The following is a 21,833-nucleotide window of genomic DNA, read 5'->3' as shown; positions in this document are numbered from 1 at the left end:
TCAGGCCAGTGAGTATGGGCCTGGGAGCCATAAATGAGAGCCCTGGGAGTTAATTTCAGGCCTTACTCACCTCTGAGAAGATCCACAGCGCCCCATGCTGGGATTAGATGACTATTGTTTGTACTTCTCTATGGTAAGTAATTCCTCTAATGCTTGATTTTTAATTTCGCTGTTACCTGTTCCAGAGTCCCTCCAGACTATTGTTTTTAATTTAATTTATTGTATTTTTCAGTTCTCTAATTTTAATTTGGTTTGTTTTTATGACTTCTTTTTCTTTTCTGGGATTTACTTCTTTTCCACTTGTTTCAAGAATGTTCCTTGTGACCCACGTTTACCTATGTAACATACCTGCACACGTACCCCTGAGCCTAAAATAAAACTTCAAAAAATAATGTCTAAAATTGCTCACTGAAGGGATTGTATAATTGCTGCTTAAGTAATCTCGGTTACATAACGTCAGCACCTAAATTATTTCAGTATTGGTGTCTGTTGATTGTCTTTTCTTATCTAAGTTGTGTTCTTCTGGTTCTTCATATGGAAAGTTAATTTTTTACTGTATCCTAGATATTCTGGATATTATAAGACTTTCTAGAGTTATGTCAATAGATCTGAAATAGTACTTGCTTTTGTTTTATGGTTTTTTCCTTATTTTTTAACTTTGTCAGTATCAGGAGAAATGAGATACATTCCCCTTTGTATGTATTTAACTTCAGATTTTTTAATCAATCAAATCATATTGGAAATGAATCACTCTGTAGCCTGCTTTCCATCTGCTGAAATGTTTCTGAAGCCTCATATCTCTCCCATCCTCTACCTTAGTCTTTTAAATTGAAGTCACCAAATATGTCACAGTGTTACCTGTAACTTAAGTAGGAGGAAGTGTACCTTTAATCTGAAATAACTGCCGTGATTGATAGAAAAAGTGATTGTGGTGATCCACTGGGGGCCTGAGGAACTAACGACCTGAGCCTGCAGTAGTTGGAAACCAGCCTTCAAAAGCAAAAAATGTGCTTCAGAAGCACAGGACTGAGGCTTGATCCAAGGTGTTCGAGTCTAGCTTCCCACCTGTATTTGTCCCTGTGCTGATGTTGCAGATGTAATACTGGGCCTCATTTTTGTTCTGTCCCCATTTATAATCAGGGTAGATTTTTCTTTATGCAGAGAACCAGTATATTGTGCAGGGGTCCCAGGACCTGATTGCTTGTATCCATCATTGACCCCGAAGACATTCACAGATGTTCTGTTGGACCCAGCTGTCATGAGATGCCCTGATGACAGCCCCAATTTTGGAGGCATAGGTGAATGTCACTGTCCCTCTAGGAGGTGTGGACAGTGAAAGTTCCTGTGTCACCACAACCTGGGAAGTGACTCCTGAACCCAGAGGAAAAAAAAAAGATATCATCAGGACAGGAGACAAAACCCTAGAGAATATAGACACCTAGTAGTTTCTAAGTAATTTTTTTAACTATTAAAAAAATCATTGAGCAAATAAAAAACATGCAAATATCTACCTTCCTAATTTGTGAGTTAAAAATAAAATAAAGTATACTTCAATGTTCTTTGTTTCTTTGGACTATAGTCACTATCCAAATTCTCAGCCAGAAACATGGGAGTCAGCCTAGAAGCATCTATATCGTTCATGCACAAAGTCCAAGTCCTCTTATGTCTTCCTGTGACATAAAGACGTCACAAAGCTGCTTTATGCTCTTCATCCCCACTCTAACTAACCTAGAACCACCCACCACCATCTCACCAGGATGGCGCCAGCACCCCCAGCCTCTCTCCCTGTCCCAGATCTTCTCCATTTTATTCTCATTGCAACTGGAGGGTCACTAACCAAAGGCCCATGTGAGCTTGTCCCTGCCATGTCACAGTCCTTCAGTGACTCTGTGAGCCCTTTTTGGGGGGTCATCATGCTGATCTGCCTCAACCTACCTCTCAAGCTCTGCAGCCTCCCTTCAAGGAGCTCCTTCTGGCCCCTTCCCTGATCCAATGACCTTAGGTTCAGGCCAAAGTCACTTTTCTCATTGACTGGAATGACCAATGTCTCCATCTATAGATTCTTACCTCTGAAGAGAGGTGAGAATCTATAGATGGAGACATTGGTCATTAGTTGAGGCATCTTTGGATCCACAGAAGCATCTGGAGACTCCAGAGCCCTGGTGCTTAACTGAGTCTTGAGTAGGAGCTCAGGAGATACCGGGGGTTGCTCCCTGACTTCTGCTGGTACCAGTATACAGTTTTTTCCCACTGACATTGAGGTCACAGCTCAGGGTGCAGGTGAGTCTGGCAGATGCTTCCGGGGATGAGGAGAGGGAGGGTGGCTGAGTCAGCACAGGCTGGGAGACGGAACCTGCAAACACGGACACACTTTGGTGATGGAGCAGTTAAGTGTTAAACTCCTTGGGGCTCAAAGCCAGCGATGCTGACACAGGCTGGGGGCTGCCCCAGGTCCCAGAAAACTGGCCTCACCTGTGCAGTGGGAGAGAAGCACAAGGAGAAGAGATGTCCAGGCCATGGTGGGCACAGCTGACACGCCAGTCTCAGCTCTGTCACCTGAGGCTGCTTTTATCTTCTTCACTGGCCTGACAGAGGAGGGGCTGTTCCCACACATTTGTTTCTCTTCCTGGTGACCTCAGCCCCACCCTGAGAAGCAGCTGCAGTCTGAGCTTGGTTCTTGGTACGGAGACGACTAACGTGTGAGACTCAGAAGTTGCTGGGACCTTCCACGGTTCTGTGTGCAGGAGACGCTGCCCTGGGGAGTCTGGGGGTGGCACGGCTGTGGGTTCCCTCTGTGCAGACCCTGAGACAGACCCACAGTGCCCCCTGCTGCTCACTGGTTAGATTGCAGTCTCTCAGTGGGAATCATGTGAGTGGAGTCACCTGAGAGCCTGGTCCCCGTCGGTCCGCATCATCCATGGGTCACACACTCGCTCTGTCCTGAGTTACTGATATTAATAAAGAGCTTTTCCATAAGGATTTCTTAGTTACTAGAAGAAGGGCACGTAAGGAATACGAGGACCGCCCAATGTGAGGAGGCTGCAGTGAGGGAGAATGCAGAGGGCTCTGGGAGCAGAGGCCTGAGCAGCTCCTTCCACAGGGAATGGATTGGTTCATTCTCTGGGGTTGTAGACAGGAGACAGGATGGATGAAACAGACGCTTTAGAAATACATCATTGGTGTCACTTTCAACAAAGAGCCTGAAGGCAGCAGAGCAGGTGAGGATGTGTCAGGAGGGCTGAGAGCTGGTCCCTGGGAGCTGGAGGAGGCTCAGGAGGAAGAACCCATGGGTGACTGTGGCCCTTGACACAAAGTGAGGGAGGAGTGGCGATGCGGCTGTGCTGCAGTTGGGTTGACTGGTGTTTGTCTTCATTTGCTGTTATTGCAGGATGAGAGAGAGAGAGAGCACGTGCAATATGAAGAGAAGGAAATTTGTTTTATATTCTTTTTGTAAAATCAAGGTCTGTAGGACACGGACATGTTTTAGTCCACTTTGTGCTGCTACAACAAAATCCCACAGGCTGGGTAGTTAATAGAGAACAGATATTCATTTTCTCACAGGTTTTTTTGTTTTGTTTTGTTTACTTATTTTTTTTTTTAGAGTCTCGCTCTGTCACCAGGCTGGAGTGCAGTGGCACGATCTTGGCTCACTGCAACCTCCACCTCCCAGGTTCTAGCAATTCTCCTTCCTCAGCCTCCTGAGTAGCTGGGACTACAGGTGTGAGCCACCATGCCCGGCTAATTTTTTGTATTTTTAGTAGAGACAGAGTTTCATCATGTTGGTCAGGCTGGTCTCAAACTCCTGATCTCATGATTCCCCTGCCTCAGCCTCCCCAAATGCTAGCATTACAGGCATGAGCCACCGTGCCTGGCCTTCTCACAGTTTTTGAGGCTGGGAAGTTCAGGATCAAGGCACTGTCATCTGATAAGTGTCTTCTTTCTGTGTCCTCACATGGCAGATGGTGGAAAGAAGAGAGACAGAGTACACCGCTACCTCCAGCCTTTGTATAAGAGCCCTGATCCCAAACATGAGGTCTCCGTGTTCAAGACTGTATCAGCTTTTGAAGGCCCACACCTCTTAGTACTATCGCACTGGCAATTAAGTATAAATCCTTTCGGAAGGGAGACATTCAAACCAGAGCACGATGGAAACAGCAGCACTGGAAGACAGGGCTCCTCACGTCAGTCATTTACTCCAGGGGGATGGGAGCCACCCTACAGAAGGCAGCTCAGTCTTGGGGAGAGACAGGAGGGGATAAGAACGGGACTAGGAATAGACACGGGAGTGACCCCTGCTCACAGGACAGAGAGGAGAAGCATCAAATCGGGTAGAAATAATGAATGCCTCATTTATTTCTTCTTGCACTTATTCAATCGTTTCAGTAATACATATTCATTAGCCAACTACTCCTCAGGTTTGGGTTCCTGGTGTCAGTGGGTGAATTTGGTTTATCAGGTTGTTCACATATTGTTATGTGCAATTTTTTTTCCTGCTGATTCTCTCAGTTAATAAAAGTGTGTGCCATTATTTATAACTATAATTGTGAATTGATTCTTTCTCTTCCTTAGTCCTGCTAATTTATATTTTATATAGACTGTATTATTAGGGACATGTTTTTTGGTTTGTTTTTTTGTGTGTGCTTTTTTTTGTTTTCTTTGTTTGTTTGTTGTCGTTGTTGTTGTTGTTTGAGACAGGATCTCACTCTATCACCCTGGCAGGAGTGCAGTGGCGCTGTCTTGGCTCACTGCAACCTCCACCTCTCAGGCTCAAGGGATCCTCCTACCTCAGGCTCCCAAGTATCTCGGACTACAGACACATATGACACCGTGCCTGGCTAATTTTTTTTTCTGTACTTTTTAGAGATGAAATTTTGCCATGCTGCCCGGGCTGGTCTAGAACTCCTGAGCTCAAGCAGTCCACCCGCCTTGGCCTCCCAAAGTGCTGGGATTACAGGCATGAGCCACCACGCATGGACTCATGTGAATTTTATAATTGTTACGCGTTCTTGTTGAATATTTCATTTTATACACATAAAATGTCCCACATTTCCTGATGTAAATAGTGTTCATTAAAATTATTTGATCTGATAACAAGATAACCACAAGAGCTTTCTGCAGGTAAATGTTTGCATAGTGTATTTTTAGCATCCTCTAAAATTTAACACACAAGTAACTTTATTTTAAGGAAATGTATTTTAATCTGGTTCATCAGTACATTTACATTGAATGTAATTGCTGATATTGTGTGTGAGTTCACCTTTCTCTTTATCTTATTTGGGCTTTTTGCTCTATTTCTTTTCGCTCACTGTTTATTTTTCATGAATCAAGTGTTTCTGACTGTATCATTTTACATTAGTACCTATTTGGTTTTACATTCTATAAGTTCAATAGGAACCCTAGATATTGCAACATATAACCTCACCTTATTAGTGCCCACATTATTTATACATTTTGTGTCATTATTTTATAACACAGAACCTCATAAAAGTTTACACAATGCGTGTTCTTTGTGGTAATTACGGTGGCTAGAGGTTGTATATACACCTAAGTCTGAATGATGAAAACCATTATCGGTGGTGGAGGTGATGTTTTCAACATCAAAGTCATCTTATGTACCCGACACATTCCCTTCCCTGTGCTGTGACCCTGCAGGGTTTTTCAGGTGAGTGCCTGGCAGGTCCCTGTCTCTTACACACCAAGAAACCGCAGAAATCCCCTCCACCTGTCTTTCAGAGATTTTGCCTCATCTTTTTAGCCTCTTTCTTAATGTGGGTTGGAATTCAGCATCTCTTTGCACAAGGACCTAATGGGGGTTTCAAGCCCTCAATCTCCAATTTGTTTTTAATCCTCAAGGACACTGAATTGCCCTCAAAGCTATTTCAGTATTCTTTGGCATGATCAAGTGCGTACTTGCTGCTTAGCCCTTGCTGACATCTGTACCCTCGTCCTGTCTTGTCCTTTTGTCCCAGTCATCCATTCGACGGGATGTTTCCTCTCCGTTTATGGAGAATCTCAGAAACCTGCAGGCTTCAGGAGGCTGCCTCAGGTACAGGGAAGGGCAGGAAGGAGTACAAATTTTATCTTTGACAACAGAAACCTCAGCACATTTTTCCTGGACCATGTGGTGACCACTCTCACTCCTAACCCCAAACCTGACCTTCGTCATGGACACAAACACATGCCAAGTCCATGTACCCAGAGATCTGGAATCACCAAAAGTATTTTCCTTCTGAGCTACCTGCCTGTGTGGCAATGCCCAGGCTCGGAATGTTTTATCCTAAAAGCCCAGTATACAGGTTGACTGGATATGAGGCGACAGACAAATGGAAAGGCCTCAGTCTGTCAGTCCTGGAGGAAAAAATGACTGCAGGAATGTCCTGAGTCAGGTGACAGTCATGCAAAATGAAAGTGAGTCTATAGGCCAGGCCATGGGATCAGATGGGAGGCTTGGGCCTTGTGTTCCCATGAGACAGTGTCCTGGGTTAACACTGAGCTCTTTCCACATCCTGAACAGTGATCATCACCCGTATCCTCAGACGGGATCCCAGAGTATGGCAGGAGCCCAAGTGGCCAGCCCTAGAGCAAGAGCCCGAAATCAAAACCCTGAAAGCTGGAGACCAGCAGGCATTACCAGCTGGGGCTCCCATAGGAGCTGGTGGTGCCAGGCCACACTGTCCACTTGACTCTGCTGCTTGTTCCAGTGCATGAGGAGGTGACCTTAACTTCCAGACAACATGGCCAGCTGAGGGAACACGTCCTCCACTGCGTGGAGGACCTTGGAAGAGCTTGTGGGGCACAGCCCTGCTGGCACAAAGCCTGACACAGAAGGACACAGCCACCCCTGCATGGTGAAGAGTGACCGATACTTGTCATTTACAAACCTCTTCTTCAGCTCATCCCCATGTTGAAAGCAAGAGCTGCCAAGGTAGGGTTACATGGAGCCAAAAATGAAAACTCAGGTTCAGAGAGTATGTGATTGCTTCAATGGGCCCAGAGTAGTGATGAGATATCCCCAGTGCCGACGGGACAAAATCTTGCCATTCTACTCATAGTGTTGCTTCTTCCAGGGCAGTGGGTGTAGGAGTCTCTTCTGGGAGCTGAATCTTTGCAGGAGGCTGGACTAGCAGGGAGAGAGGCAGAGAACTGTGGGCACAGGACAGGGTCCACCAATTGTGAAAGCAAGAATGGAATGAGAAGTATGAGCAATGGATCAATATACTAGTTGAACTGAAATAAGATATTGTCAGAACTATTTGTCCAAGGAAAATCAGGTGTTCACAACAGAAGTTACATTCTGAGCTAGATTTGTCAGAGCCACCAGCCGGGATCACTGCACCAGGGCTAGAGAGCAGAGGGAAGATTTGTATCTCACTTTCCCATGGGCCTGGAGGACTGCGTAAGCCTCAGAGCCACTGTGAAATCCACTGCCCCTGTGCAGACCCCGAGACAGACCCATTCTCGGGCTGCAGCACAGCGATGTGCAAAATCCTTGCAAAGGCCGATGCATCTTTAGATCCCAAGATGTGGCTGGGAGCCCCAGAGCGCTGTTTCTTACTTGAGTCCAAGTAGAATTTCACGAGATATTAGAGAGGGTTCCCTGGATTCCGCCAGAACCAGTCACTGATTTCTTCTGATGGAATCACTGATTCATTGTGGTGATTATCCAAGAGTGTATAAACAACTTAAAACACACAAAATTGGGCACTTTAAATATCAGGGGTTTATTTTATATTAATTATTCCTCAATAAAAAGACACATAAAAAATAGGCTGAAACAGGCCGGGCGCGGTGGCTCCGCCTGTAATCCCAGCACTTTGGGAGGCCGAGGCAGACGGTATCACCTAAGGTCAGGAGATCGAGACCATACTGTGAATGGTTAAACCCCACCTCTACTAAAAATACAAAAAATTAGCCGGGCGCAGTGGCAGGCGCCTGTAGTCCCAGCTACTCGGGAGGCTGAGGCGGGAGAATGGCGTGAACCCGGGAGGTGGAGCTTGCAGTGAGCCGAGATTGCGCCACTGCACTCCAGCCTGGGCGACTGAGCGAGACTCTGTCTCAAAAAAAAAAAAAACAAGACAACAACAGGCAAAAGTCGTTTATGGAGACACAAATCAGGGTGGTGGTTGAAGAAAAGCAGGAGAGTTATGATTATAACAGTTGTGATACTGATTACTCTAGAATGACTGAAAGGCAAAGAAAAAGAGAGAGGCTATTGGGTTACTAGTAATACTCTTTCTTTACCTAGGTGATACCTACACAGCTGTTCCGCTTTGTAATAAATCACTGAGCCGTATATTTCTGTTTTGTGGATTTTTCTATGTGTATTGTGTCTCATAATTTAAAAAGGATAAAACATTGCTCAAATTCCTTTCAAAGTTAGTGATCACATTGGGAATACTATAGAGACATAAAACTAAATTCTTCACAGGTTTAAATTATCATAATTCTCCATATAACAATGTTGTGGTTAACTATGGACCACATATACGACAGTGGTGCCATAAGAATATAATGAAGCTGAAAAGTTCCTATTGCCTAGTGACATCGCGATGGTTGTCATCAAGATATGTAGGCCTAGGCTAATGTGTATGTTTGGGTCTTAGTTGTTAACAAAAAAGTTTAAAAAGTAAAAAAAAAGAAATTTTTAATAGAAAAAAGCTTATACAGTAAGGACATAAAGAAAATATTTTTGGATAGTTGCACACTGTTGTTTGGTGTTTTAAGCCAAGTGTTATTACAAAAGAGTCCAAAAGTTTAAGAATATTTAAAAGATTATAAAGTAAAAAAGTTACAGTAAGCTAAGATTTATTATTGAAGGAACAACAATATATTCAGTAAATTTAGTGTATCCTAAGTGTAGAGTGTTTATAAAGTCCACAATAGTATATATACAGTAATGTCGTAGGCTTCACATTCACTCATTACTTACTCACTGACTCACCCAAAACAACTCACAGCCCTGCAAGCTCCATTCATGGTAAATGCCCAAAACAGGTGTGATGTGGTTTGACTGTGTTCCTACCCAAATCTCATCTTCAACTGTGGCTGCCATAATTCCCAAGTGTTGTGGGAGGAGCCAGTGGGAGATAATTGAATCATGGAGGCAGTTTCCCCCACACTGTTCTTGTGGTACTGAATAAGTCTCACACGATCTGATGGTTTTATAAGGGGTATCCCCTTTCACTTGGCTCTCATTCTCTCTTGCCTGCCACCATGTAAGATGTGCCTTTCACCTTCTGCCATGATTGTGAGGCCTCCCCAGCCAAGTGGAACTGTGAGTCCATGAAACGTCTTTTGCATCATAAATTACCCAGTCCTGGGTATGTCTTTATCAGCATCATGAAAAAGGAGTAATACAGTAAATTGGTGCCAGGAGTGGAGTGCTGCTATAAAGATACCCAAAAATGTGAAAGTGATTTTGGAACTGGATAACAGGCTGAGTCTGGAACTGTTTGGAGGGCTCAGAAGAAGACAGGAAGATGTGGGAAAGTTTGGAACTTCCTAGAGACTTGCTGAATGGCTTTGACCAAAATGCTGATAATCACGTGGACAATATAATCCAGGCTGAGGTGATCTTAGATGGAGATAAGGAACTTGTTGGGAAATGAAGTAATAGCGACTCTTGCTATGTTTTAGCAAAGAGACTGGTGGCATTTTGTCCCTGCCCTAGAAATTTGTGGAACCTTGAACTTGAGGGAGATAATTGAGGGTGTCTGGCAGAAGAAATTTCTAAGCAACAAAGCATTCAAGAGGTGATTTGGGTGCTGTTAAAAGCACTCAGTTTTAAAACAGAAACAGGGGACAGAAGTTCAAAAAATTTGCAGCCTGACAATGCAATAGAAAAAAAAAAACCCATTTTCTGAGGAGAAATTCAAGCCAGCTGCAGAAATTTGCATAAGTGACAAGGAGCCAAATGTTAATCACCAAGACAGTGGGGAAAATGTCTCCAGGGCATGTCGAAGAACTTTGCAGCAGCCACTCCCATCATGGGCCCAGAGGCCTAGGAGGAAAAAATGGGTCTGTGGGCTGGGCCCAGGGCCCCCCTGCTGTGTGCAGCCTAGGGACATCTCAGCCACTCTAGCCATGGACAAAAGAGGCCAAGGTATGGCTTGGGCCATGGCTTCAGAGGGTGCAAGCCCCAAGCCTTGGCAGCTTCCATGTGGTGTTGAGCCTGTGGGTACACAGAAGTCAAAAATTGAGGTTTGGGAACCTGTGCTTAGATTTCAGAGAATGTGCGGAAATGCCTGGATGTCCAGGCAGATGTTTGCAGCAGGGGTAGGGGCCTCATAGAGAACTTCTGCTAGGGCAGTGCAAAAGGGAAAGGTGAGGTTGAAGACCAAACACAGAGTCCCCACTGGGGCACTGCCTTAGTGGAGCTGTGAGAGCCACCGACTTCCAGACCCCAGAATGGTAGATCCACCAACAGCTTGCACCGTGCATCTGGAAAAGCCACAGAGACTCAACGCCAGCCCATGAAAGCAACCAGGAGCAAAGCCACATGGGTGGAGCTGCCCAAGACCATGAGAATGTACCTCTTGCATCAGTGTGACCTGGATGCAAGATATGGAGTCAAAGGAGATGAATTTGGTGCTTTAAGATTTGGCTGCCCTGGCTCAAACCTGTAATCCCAGCACTTTGGGAGGCTGAGGCAGGTGGATCACGAGGTCAGGAGATTGAGACCATCCTGGCTAACACAGTGAAACCCTGTCTCTACTAAAAATACAAAAAATTAGCCAGGTGTGGTGGTGGGCACCTGTAGTCCCAGCTACTCAGGAGGCTGAGGCAGGAGAATGGCGTGAACCTGGGAGATGTTGCTTGCAGTGAGCCGAGATTGCACCACTGCACTCCAGCCTGGGTGACAGAGTGAGACTCCATCTCACAAAAAAAAAAGATTTGACTGCCCCCCTGGACTTCGGACTTGCATGAGGCCTTTAGCCCCTTCATTTTGGCCAATTTCTCCCATTTGGAATGGTGTATTTATCCAATGCCTTTACCCCCTCTGTATCTAGGAAGTAACTAACTCACTTTTGATTTTGCAGGCTCATAGGTGGAAGGGACTTGCCTTGTCTCAGATGAGACTTTGGACTGAGGACTTTTAAGTTAATGATGAAATGAGTTAAGACTTTGGGGGACTGTTGGGAAGGCATGATTGGTTTTCAAAAGTGAGGACATGAGATTTGGGAGGGACTGGGGAAGAATGATATGGTTTGGCTGTGTCCCCACCCAAATCTCATCTTGAATTGTTGCTCCCAGAATTCCCACATGTTGTGGGAGGAACGTGGTAGGAGATAATGGAGTCACGGGGGCAGTTTTCCCCATACTGTTCTTGTAGTAGTGAATAAGTCTCACAAGATCTGATGGTTTTATAAGGGGCTTCCCCTTTGTCTTCACTCTCATTCTCTCTCACCTGCTGCCATGTCAGATGTGCCTTTCGCCTTCCACCATGTTTGTGAGACCTGTCCAGCCACATGGAACTGTGAACCCATTAAACCTCTTTTCATCATAAATTACCCAGTCTCAGGCATGTCTTTATCTGCAGTGTGAAAACGGAGTAATAGAAGGTGTATCATCTTTTATACCATATTTTTACTGTACCTTTTCTATGTTGAGATATATTTAGATACACTAACACTTTCCATTGTGTTATAACTGCCTACAGTATTCAGTATAGTAACATACTGTATAGGTCTGTAGCCTAGGAGCTACAATATGTGACAGCTTAGGCTATATCCATATAGTCTAAGTGTTTAGTAGGCGAAACCATCTAGGTTTGTGTTAAGTGCCTCTATACTGTCCGTGCAATGATGGAATAGCTTAGCAACACATTTCTCAGAACATATCCCCATTGTTAAATGATTCATGACTATTCTTGAAAGACAATGTTAGTCATTGATAGCAGTCTGCCCTATCCTCTCAAAATCTTCTCTATCTCAACCCATTATTCACATATGCATACATACATACATACACATATTTAACTTCTTTATAATGAGGTACCACCTTACTTTCTTGACTCTAATAAAAGTAATTTTCTCTCTAACATATAATCTATGATTTAAGAGTTAACCAATTTCTCCCTCATTCAACTTAAAAGGCAATGCTTTTTAGTGAGTGCAACATGAAGGACATAAGAAAAGCTATCACATATTGCCAGGAAGATATTTCTTACCTCCTTTCTGATAATAATACATTAAAAACTCAAAATTACCTAAAAATAGAAAATTTGTTGTATGAATTATGGTATATCCATATGAAGAAATACTATGAAGTCATCAAAAAGCAACAAACATGAAATGGTCACAATATATTATGTGGATAAAACAGATTATAAGACTGCATGGTTTGATCCCAACATTGTTAACAAGTATGAAAAAAAGACAAAGATCAATTGATTGGGCATTCTGTGAGCCAGAACTTTCAAAAACTATTTTTGAGAAGTGTTATTGATATGCACAAAATAAGATGGTAGGCCAGACACTGGGTTCATATTTTCTTCTTTCTTTAAGTAATTAAAATTTGGCTGGACGCAGTGGTTCACGTCTGTAATCCCGGCACTTTGGGAAGCCAAGGCGAGTGAACTGCTTGAGGACAGAAATTTGACACCAGCCTGGCCAACATGGTGAAACCCCATCTCTATTCTTAAAAATTACAAAAATTAGCTGGGCATGGTGGTGCGTGGCTGTTGTCCCAGCTACTCAGGAGGCTGAGGCACGAGAATTCTTTGAACCCAGGAGGTAGAAATTGCAGGGAGCGCAGACCACGCCACGGCACTCCAGCCTGAGTGACAAAGCAAAACTCTGTCTCTAAACAAAAAAATTAAAATTAAAATTAAAATTGAAATTAAAAAAGATAATCACTCCTGCCAGACCCAACTCTCTTGGAGATAACAATAAACTCTAGACCAAAACTAAAACAAAACAAGCAAATAAAAATCCTTTAGGCAAGGAAGAGTAAAGAAAAGTAATACAGATCCAGACAGGAGTTGACTCTTGGGAAAAAGGTAATGGCACAAAGTGAGTTATGTGTTTTTAATGACTTTTAGCCTGAGTACACATCAAAGTTGGCACCACACAGGGTGTATAAAGCTCCAATAGAAAACTCAGTCTTTCTGGCCTGAAGAACCACAGGGTAGAGTTCAGGGAAATCAGAGCTGCAGAAAAGTAAGGTGGGGATTCCTGGAAAGGAGAGATTCCCAAATTCTGTAAATAAAGCCTGTTCAAATATCTGGCTGATCTCTGAACTACCACCCAAGAGAAAATTTGTAGTTTAAGTCCAACCAACTTACTTGTCTGGTAGAAGGGAGGAAGAAAGAAAGGAAAGAAGGGGACAGACTTGTGTTAGTCTGTTTGCATCACGATAAAGGAATACCTGAAGCTGGGTAATTTATAAAAAACTGTGGTTTCATTTGCTCACAGTTTTGCAGAGTGCACAGGAAGCATAGTGCCAGCATCTGCTTGTCGTAAGGGCCTCAGGAAGCTTACACTCATGGCCAAAGTCAAAGGGGGAGCAGGCACATCACCTGGTCACAGCAGGAGCAAGAGATGCACAGGGGAGGTGCCATGCTCTTTTAAAAAACCAGATCTCATAGGAACTCAGAGCGAGAAACTCCCTTTGAATCAAGGCGATGGTGCTAAGTCATTCATGAGGGATCTGCCCTGTGATCCAATCACCTCCCATCAGTCCCCACCTCCAACATTGGGAATCACATGAGATTTGGAGGGGAAAAACATCCAAACCATATCAGGAAGGAAAGGAGAAAGGGAAGGAGGAAGGGAGGGAGGGAGGAAGGGAGGGAGGAAAGAAGATAGGGAGAAAGGAAGGAATCTTCTCAGAGGAATGTAACTGAACCTAGAGTCTCCACAACGTAACATTCAATATTTTTGATACTGATATCAAGAATCCAACCCCAAATTACTCCATATACAAAGAAACAAGAAAATGTGATCCCTTTTCAAGAAAAAAGACAATCCACAGAATCCAAACCCAGATGACCTAGATGCTGAAATTAGCAGACAAAAATTTTAAAGCTCACATATATGAAAGAAAATAGGTTTACAATAATGTAAAAATCGGAAATTGCAGTAGAGGAAAACTATAACAATGAACTGTAAACTCTAGAACTAAAAAATGCAAATGTCTAAATAAAAAATTCATCAATAGGCTTAACTGCAGAATGAAGATAACAGAAGAAGAGACAGTGAACTTGAAAAAAGATCAATATTATTGACCCTAAAGAAGAGAGAAAAAAGATACTAGAAAAAAAATAGTCTCAGAGACCCACAGAACCATATCAAAAGGTCCAACATATACCTATTATACCTAATTGGAATCCCAGAAGAAGAAAAGAGAGGGGATAAGACAAAATACATGTGGACAAATACTGTAGATCTTCATAGAGATTTGTATTACACCAACATACATATGTCAATATTTAATAAATATACACTTAAAATTCACAAATATACACAAAATTCAACAAACATTCACTTGGGGAGCTCATTGTGCATAAAATTGATGTCAGAAGAAAACTGTAAAGAGATCATTGAAGTCCAATAAATGATATATATGTTTAAGTATTTAGAAGGAAATATTTATTAGTGTCTTCAATGTACTCTGAAATTCATTCCCCCCAAAAGGAGGATTAATAATGGATAGAAGAATGGATAGGAGGATGGATATTTGATAAAGCAAGTGTAGTAAGTAATGTTAATGGCAGAATCTATGTGGTTAAAGGCAGAATCTATCTAGGTTTGCAATAATGTAAAAATCAGAAATTGCAGTAGAGGAAAACTATAGCAATGGACTATAAACTCTAGAACTAAAAAAAACGCAATGTCTAAATTAAAAAATTCATCAATAGGTTTAACTGCAGAATGAAGATAACAGAAGAAGAGACAGTGAACTTGAAAAAAGATCAGTATTATTGAATTTAAAGAAGAGAGAAAAAAGATACTTGAAAAAAAATAGTCTCAGAGACCCACAGAACCGTATCAAAAGGTCCAACATATACCTATTATACCTAATTGGAATCCCAGAAGAAGAAAAGAGAGGGGATAAGACAAAATATATGTGGACAAATATTGTAGATCTTCATAGAGATTTGTATTACACTGACATACATTTGTCAATATTTAATAAATATACACTTAAAATTCACAGATATATTTTTGTCCTAATGGCAAAAATGAATTCAAATACATTTACTAAAGTATAATATACACAGGAATCCTGTTATTCTACTGCTCAGTAATTTATCACAAAGAGAACACATGCTTGGAGCTACCACACAGTCCAAGAAAATGAAATAAAAATAACAATCTGGAAATCCCTCTCCTGAAGGTCTGCTCCCTAACCACTGCCCACCTGTCTTGTCAAAGCAAAGAGTCACCTGGATTTTAGCAGCCCCAATTAGTGTTGCTTGTTTCATAAATGGAAGCATGGAAGGCCATTCAGTAGGAATGGTTTTGTGTGTGGCTTCTTTGGCCCAGCATTACATTCGTGACACTCCTTCATGTGGTTTCATGAAGCAGTTCATTTCTTTTCCCTGCTCGGTGGTGCTCTGAATGAATATGGCACATCTATTAATTCTACTGTTGATGGACATTGGTTTGTTTCCAGTTTGGGGCTGTTAGCAATAAAGCCACTATGAACATTCTTGTTAATTTCTTTTGGTACACATGTATATTTTAGTTAAGTACAGCCCTACAGATAAAATCGCTTGGTCATAGTAACTGCATATGTTCAAATGCAGTGCATGTCACTGAAAATGTCAACTAGGAGGAAAAAGCTCAAGAGCTCTATTGTACAACATGTTGACTATAGTTAATAACAATGTGGTGGCCGGGCGCGGTGGCTCATGCCTATAATCCCAGCGCTCTGGGAGGCCGAGGCGGGTGGATCACGAGGTCAGAAGATCGAGACCATCCTGGCTAACACAGTGAAACCCCGTCTCTACTAAAAATACAAAAAATTAGCCAGGTGTGGTGGTGGGCGCCTGTAGTCCCAGCTACTCAGAAGGCTGAGGGAGGAGAATGGCGTGAACCTGGGAAGCGGAGCTTACAGTGAGCCGAGATCGTGACACTGCTTTCCAACCTGGGAGACAGAGCGAGCCTCCGTCTCAAAAAAAAAAAAAAAAAAAAAAAAATGTGGTAATATTTGAAATTGCTAAGACAGCAGATTTTAAATGTTCTCACCAAACACACACAAAAAGATAAGTATTGATTGGCCAGGCACAGTGGCTCATGCCTGTAATCCCAGCACTTTGGGAGGCCGAGGTGGGTGCATCACGAGGTCAGAAGCTTGCCAAGATGGTGAAACCCCATCTCTACTAAAAATACAAAAAGTAGCTGAGCGTGGTGGCAGGCGCCTGTAATCCCAGCCACTCAGGAGGCTGAGACAGGAGAATCGCTTAAACCTGGGAGGCAGAGGTTGCAGTGAGCTGAGATTGCACCATTGCACTCTAGCCTGGGTGACAGAGGGAGACTCCATCTAAAAATAAAAAAATTAAAAAAGAAAAGATAAGTATCTAAGCTAACTGATATGCTATGTCGGTTGATTTAGCCATTCTATAATGTATGTCTGTGGCTATATATATATATGCACAGATTTAACTATTCTACAATGCATGTCTGTGTGTGTGTATATATGTATAATGTGGTACACCACAAATACACACAATTTATCAATTTTTTTAATTCCAAAGATTTTTTTGACTAATATACAACCCAACCACAAGTTTAAGAGCATTCTAATTAGATGTCCTTTCCAATACCTGATTTTGTCAGTCTTTCTTTTATATATTCTGGTTAGTGGGTAATGTTATTACATTTTTATTGATTTTGGTCTTCTAATTATTAAAATGCCTGAGACCATTTTCATATATGTTTATTGAAAATGTATATAATCAGGCTGGGCACGGTGGCTCATGCTTGCAATCCCAGCACTTTGGGAGGCCAAAGCGGGCAGATCACTTGAGGTCAGGAGTTTGAGACCAGCCTGGCTAACATCATGAAAACCTGTCTCTACTAAAAATACAAAAAAATTAGCCGGGCTTGCTGGTGGGAGCCTGTAATCCCAGCTACTCGGGAGGCTGAGGCGGGAGAATCGCTTGAAGCCTGGAGTCAGATGTTGCAGTGAGCCGAGAACTTACCATTGCACTCCAGCCTGGGCGACAAGAGCAAAGCTCTGTCTCAACAACCAACCAACCAACCAACCAACCAAACAAACAAACAAACAAAAAGTAGCGTCTTGGTTGAAAGGCTGAGGTGGGAGAATCCACCCGGGAGGTGGATGTTGCAGTGAGCCAAGAACGCGCCACTGCTCCAGGCTGGGCACAAGAGCGAAACTTCATCTCAAAAAACCAAGCCAAAACAAAACAAAACAAAAAAGAAAATCTATATAATTGTATTTTCAGGGATCTGTGCAATATATTTTTTTTGAGACAGTCTAGTAGCTCTGTTGCCAGGCTGGAGTGCAGTGGTGCGATCTGGGCTCACTGCAACCTCCACCTCCTGAGTTCCAGCAATTCTCTTGCTTCAGCCTCCAGAATAGCTGGGATTACAGGCACGTGCCGCCATGCCCAGCTAATTTTTTTTTTTTTTTTTTTTTGAGACGGAGTCTCGCTCTGTCGCCCAAGCTGGAGTGCAATGGCACGATCTCGGCTCACTGCAAGCTCCACTTCCCGGGTTCACGCCATTCTCTTGCCTCAGCCTCCCGAGTAGCTGGGACTACACGGGCCCGCCACCACGCCCAGCTAAATTGTTTGTATTTTTAGCAGAGACGGGGTTTCTCCATGTTGGCCAGGTTGGTCTTGATCTCCTGACCTCATGATCCGCCCACCTCGGCCTCCCAAAATGCTGGGATTACAGTCATGAGCCACCACGCCTGGCCAAGACTACTCTTTAATTCCCAAGGCCAGCCACTGTGGTTTGAGCATGTGCAACAGCCTGTGCTCGGGTTGATGCCCCACATTCCCATGGTTATCCAAAAGAGGCCCTCAGACTCACAGTGGCCATTATTAATACTCTGAGGTTCAGCAGTGGTGGCAACTGAAAATCTACAAGCATCAGAAGAAAGAAGTGCTGCAGAGAGGAACCACAACCATCACAAACCTGGAAGGCTGGGTGGGCCACCCCCTGGATCCCATCGGCTGCCTGTTTCTCACTTTGACTGAGGCCTGCCTCCTGAATGATGACAGGTATCTAGATACGAATGAAAGCAGACCCCCTGTGTACCAACATGTACCTGTGGCTGTAAGCTCCCCAAACAGCAGTGAGTCCTACTTGTCATTGGCCCTGGAGGCTGCATCGATGGGCCTGGGTCACAGAGGGTAATGCCTGAAGGCTCCTATGCACAGGACAACGTGTGCCGTAATGAGGAGCAGCTCCTCAGCCAACTCCAAGAGCTGCAATTGGATGATGACCCAGTGCAAACACTCCAAAAATAGTGCATCTTGCTGCTGGAAGGGGGCCCTTTCAGGGATCTGGGAGAAGTCATCCACCGAGAGAGCGTTTCCATGCATACCTCTGCCAAGTATTTGTTCTCAGCTCTGCTGTCTCGTGATCCAGACCCTGCCTATAAATTAGGCTTACGTGTATAAGGTTACCTGTTTTAGAAAACTCAGGTTGTGCAGGCGACACATCCCTCACTCACGGTATGGTGTCTCTGGTGCCCAGCCATTATCCTCCCTGGTTCTCGCTTGGACACTTGGAATCACAGCGGTGGGAACTGGCCTCCACCATGCTGACTGCTGCCAAAGGAGACACTTTGAGGCTCTGAACAATTCTGGAAGCAATGCAGAAGCACATTCGTTCTTCCCCCCCATCTTCAAACTGGCCCAAAATGCGTTCAAGATTGCTACTCCCACTAACAGTAGTACTGACAGCACCCTGCTCAACGTGGCCCTGGAACCTGGGTTACAGGTGATGCGATGACCTTATCATCCCTTAACTGGAGACGCGGACAGATGGTACGATGGTTGGTGACCTGTGCTACAGAAGTGGGTATCGCCCACCTCCCTCTACTCCCACGGGAAAGGAGTTTCTATACCCTACTCTTGGGACAGGACAACGAATCCTTGGAGCTCTCATATTCCTATTCCTGATGGCCTAAGAAAGGATGTGGCTGCTGGTGGGAGAAGATAGCCTCTGTTCAGCCAGCCCAAGTTCCGTCCTCACTGCTTAAACCAACCACATGCTGATGTCAGCAGCACATTGACCCTCTCATCAGAGACATGTCTAAGAGAATGAATTTTCAGCTGCCAATACTCAAGTGTGCCCTTGGGAGGTAGTGGGCCTGGTGGTTTGGTCCCCGTCCCTGTCCATGCTTGTGAGAAACTCCAGGCACCTTGGAGGCTCAGGACCCTTTCTAAAGCCCAAAGCCCCAGCACAAGACTCTACCCTGACAGGCCCCACTTCAGCTAGAACCCCTGGCAGATCTGCAACCCTGGCCTCGGGTTAAGCAAACCCCAGGATCTACTGCTCCATCCTTGTGAGGGGCTGAGAGCACCTGCAGAAACCTTCAACCCTCTGACCTGGGTAAGGAAGGGATAGGAAGAGACCCCAAACAAGGTTTGGCCATCTGGGATGCTTCTCTTGCCCTGGTTTGCCTCAGATCATGTCAAGGTTGCTGAGGAGGAGGGAGAACTCATCTCTGCAGGCCAAGTTCAAACCCCACACGGTAATCTGGGCCGACCTGAATCAGGACTGAGATGGCCACGGCTGAGCTCAGGCTCTCCCCGACAGGTGTGTGGGCCTCAGGGAGCATCTTGCAGAGCTGGCACACACTCTTCACCCCTACTGAGGCTGCTAGTATTGTAGCTGCCACAGCCGTATCCCACACCACTATCCTGCGCCTCAGTCTTGACTATCCACAGCGGGAGGAACTGGCTAGCTGTGCTTGCACACTGGCCCTGCAGTGTGCTACGAAGCATCCACAGAGCTGTGCCCTGTCAGCCCTTACACTCTGTGAGAAAGACCACATTGCCTTTGAGGCAGCCTGCCAGATTGCCACCGAGGCTGCTGCCGGTGGCATGACCCATTCACAGCTGTTCACTATTGCCTGCTACGTGGAGCTCCGGGGCTACACGCTCCACGCCTTCAAGCTGGTCTCATTGGCCATGAGCCATCTTAACCTGGCTCATAACCAGGATACCCACCCAGCCATCAGTGATGTGCTCTGGGTTTGTGCCCTCAGCCACTCTCTGGGCAAGAATGAGCTGGCAGTTCTCATCCCCCTGGTGGTGAAGAGTGCGCACATTGCCATGGTGCTTTCAGACATCCTGTGTGCGAGGCTGCACGGTGACTGCACCTGGCCTGGCCGGCACCCCGGGCCACCACAGCTCTGGAAAGCTCATCTCCACTGACAGAACTCCATGGCACCAGTTGCTGATGCAATGATTACATCAACACCACACACTACACCTAACACACATTAGCCATTGCCAGTATGGACAGTTCGTTGAGTTTCTAAGCAAGGCTCGGGAGACCCTCCTGCTGCCCTAGGATGGCTACCTGCAATTTGCCCTGTTCATCAACAACCACAAACGATCTACAAAGGCAAGAAAAAGCTGATGCTGCTGGTTCGAGAGCCCTTTGGCTGAGAAAGCAGATAGCTCACCAGCCCAGCAGCCTGGGTCCCCAGGTAGTATCAGGTCAGGCCAAAAACACTGAAACATTTGTCCACCCTGGGAGGACTCTGAGCACCTGTGGCTGAGGCCAAAGGACCACAGGGCTAAGGATGGGGAGAGTCCAACTCCAGTCGATATGCATACCTTGGCAAGCTTCTCACTACAGCCCACTGTTGATGGAGGAATTAGGCCCTGCAAATTGACCAGAAACCCCCACGATATGCCACCTTCTGCCCCTATGTCCTGCGTGTCCTGGGCATTGGCCCTGTCTCCCTTGGCAAACACAGAACACTGTTCCATCTCAGAGATTGCTTCACCAGAGAAACAGATGCATTTATGGTACTGTAAGTACTATAGTATATGTGTTGCCAATTACTGTAAAGTCATAAGTATTTATAATTCTGGTTCTGATTTGATGGGCGTTTGAGGTAGCTGTGGGTGGGAGGGTATGCTTATTGTCCGAGGAGACTCACAGCCATTTCTCAGGTTTCCCTTGCAGAGTGTGTGCCGTTACCAGTGGGATAGTGGGTGTGCCAAGGAGAAAAATGGACAGTTAGAAAAAATCCCAAGACTAGTCTATGCAGAATCTCTCGCCTACAGACAGGGCATTAATAGCCCAGTGGTGGGTGAGCGGCAGAGGCCAGGACTGGACTCAGACTTTTGCCTCACAAAGCTGTGAAGACTCTGAAGGTCCTGCCCCTGCCTCATACAGCCTCGCCAGGAGTCTGCTGAGCACCTTTGAAACAAGTGCAGGGAAAAGATGAAGGTCTGGGAAGCCACTGAGCTTACAGTATTCATCTACACTGGCCACCTTTGTGTTAGAGAGTGTGTGTATCTGTACGACTGAGTACATGTGTCTATGTGTATAGATATATCTGCGCGTGCCTGTCTGTATGTGCACATCATATGTTGATGTGTATGTATGTCAGTTCTATGGCTGTGTACCTGTGTGGATATGTGCACACTGGAATGTGGGTCCCTGTGTAAGGTTGTAACATTTGCTTGCATGTGAGGATGCATATCTATGTGTAAGTGCTCTCATGTCTTGCATGTTTAGTGTGTGTGTATGTGGGCACACATGAGTGCATGTGTAGAGATATGTGTCTGTGTGTATGCTTGCTCTCCATGCATCTGTGTTTTTATATGTGTAACTGAGTGTATTTCTACATGTGGGGGTGACTGCGTGTTCCTCTTTGAGGATCTGCAT

General features: G+C 44.7%; 1 pseudogene; it reads left to right on the top strand.

Annotated features, from left to right (window-relative positions):
* Positions 1-17,869: 17,869 nt before the first annotated feature.
* On the top strand, positions 17,870-20,599 carry LOC101150811 (zinc finger SWIM domain-containing protein 5-like; annotated as a pseudogene).
* Positions 20,600-21,833: the final 1,234 nt, after the last annotated feature.

The sequence above is a fragment of the Gorilla gorilla genome, chromosome 4, assembly GCF_029281585.2.
Source record: "Gorilla gorilla gorilla isolate KB3781 chromosome 4, NHGRI_mGorGor1-v2.1_pri, whole genome shotgun sequence".
Taxonomy (NCBI): domain Eukaryota; kingdom Metazoa; phylum Chordata; class Mammalia; order Primates; family Hominidae; genus Gorilla; species Gorilla gorilla.
The sequence above is the reverse complement of the archived record's forward strand: the minus strand, read 5'-3'. Positions and strand labels throughout refer to the sequence as shown.